The sequence below is a fragment of the Priapulus caudatus genome, unplaced genomic scaffold (assembly GCF_000485595.1).
Source record: "Priapulus caudatus unplaced genomic scaffold, Priapulus_caudatus-5.0.1 Scaffold1268, whole genome shotgun sequence".
Taxonomy (NCBI): Eukaryota; Metazoa; Priapulida; class Priapulimorpha; order Priapulimorphida; family Priapulidae; genus Priapulus; species Priapulus caudatus.
Window position 1 is genome coordinate 81,838 of NW_014578329.1, and position 2,074 is coordinate 83,911.

A 2,074-nucleotide genomic window follows, 5' to 3' on the forward strand; every position below is an offset into this window, starting at 1 on the left:
CATATATTTTCCCACTCTTGTATTTCACAAGGCATCACTTCTGGTAAAGGTGCGAGGATATTCTGGGAATGTAACTTTTATCTCATATTTTCATTGATTTGTACCTCCAGCATTTAATTCTGCTAATCTTATTCTTTGATCCCTATATTTTAGGAATTTCCTCACGTGGTCGGAAGCAATTTTAAGTAACTTGGGATCGTCACATTTCCAGTCTTCAATGGACTCCCCTTTATTTATATCCCCATATATTCAAAGCCATTATATAGATGTAACAATTATTTTAATTAATCATTATCAATATTATATTATCAATCATTTTCAGTTTTGTTTTTGTTGCTCCTTCCCCTTCGTCCCTTTCTATCATTTTTTTTAGAATGGCCTCTTTTACCATATTTTTCCATCTCATTTTTGATAAGGCGCCAATAGATAAGAATGACATATTTAATTTATTATTATTCTTCAATTTTGTCCACAATTTCAGTTGCGCAATTTTTTCCCATATTTTAATTGTTGTAACAACAGTTACACTCTTGTCATTAAACATTCTTGCTCTAAATTAATTATGTACTAAGTGTAATAACATTAACCTTTTATAATAGATTTGATCAAGAATTGGTATTATACCTAGCTCAACTCTTAGAGCGATTAGTGGGGTTTTACTATATGTGCACCTAGTATTCTCCTTAAGCAATCATTTTGAAACTTCAAACACAGGGAAAAAATTAAAATTTATTTTTCGGGGGCTACTTTTCAAGCTCGCGTGCATGAAAATAGCACTCTAAAATTTGGTTTGCATTGAACTCCTATGCAAATTTACGGGGGCTGTTTTTTGGCATTTTCCGCGGGCTCTTTTTGGATTTTGGCAGCTAAATTCGCCCCGAGCCCCGTGGTTATTTTTCTCCCTGCTTCAATAGCCTTCAGATAATTGTATTTCCTTTTTTTGTGTAGGTTTTGGTTCCAGTCCCTTCACTATATATGTTTACCTATAGATGGCGGCATCGTGCACTCATATAAGTTTTCACTCCTTAGCTGTCTACTGTGAAATTGGCTCAATTGGGTTTGTAGTTTCATTGTTTTGGACCTTTCCCTCCGATTGCATATATTCTGGCCTCTGCTCTCTCTCTCTCCCTTTATCGACTCATCTATGTAGTCCACCGTTCGGTATTAACAAAATCGTTCCTAGAATATCTTCATATTTAGGCCTACAACTGTTTCTATTCCTCTGTTCTAACCCAAATAACATTTTTTTTCTTCTTTCCGAGTACTAATTGTTTCTCATTATGGCGAAAAGTTAACCTATTCATTATATCTTGTTTTGTCCATATTGCTGAATGTTATCACTTTTTCTGTTTGCAGAATTATAAGTTGCGAATGATGTGCTAATTTCGTGCTTACCCATGTTAGGTTCCCTATTTCCCAGTAAATCAACAATTGGTGATATTTCGTGTGGCGGTACTTTGAATAGTACTCTAACTAGGGAGCCATATCCTCCACTGTTTATTTGGGTCCAGTGGTGGGTACAGCACATGGATCGGACGACAAATACTGTTTCTTGTCTTACTAGCTTCCTCGAATTACTCTAATGCTGAGAGGGTCTATGCTCCCGGTTCCCCCCCCGGTACTGCCGGAACGCTTACCCTGGTACGTATTCTAATATGCCGGACTCGTGGACCTCTCCTTACCTCCACTAAGGCGAGTCTAGCGGAGTTCCGTACGCCTACCTTCGTAACCCTAACATAATCAGTTGACTAATATAACTAGAAGTGGCAGTTGTCGGCCAACCTACATGTATTCCCCGTGAATCTAGTAGTGAATATGAAAAATATCTTTGTATAGGACCGTAGAAGGTAGGGTAATAGTTAAATAATCACACAAGACAAAGGTTTGTCCTGTCACAAACTCATCGCCGCTGCAGACTGTGCACGAGTACATTAAAATTGGTCTGCCTTAGGGGTGTTTTGGGTACGCGACACACGCGTTCTCCCAAGTGATGTGTAAGTTATAGGGGAAGTTGCTCGCGCTTAGCTGTCAATTAGGCGGGTCTTCCGCGCGGTAAAGGGAAATATGATAAATT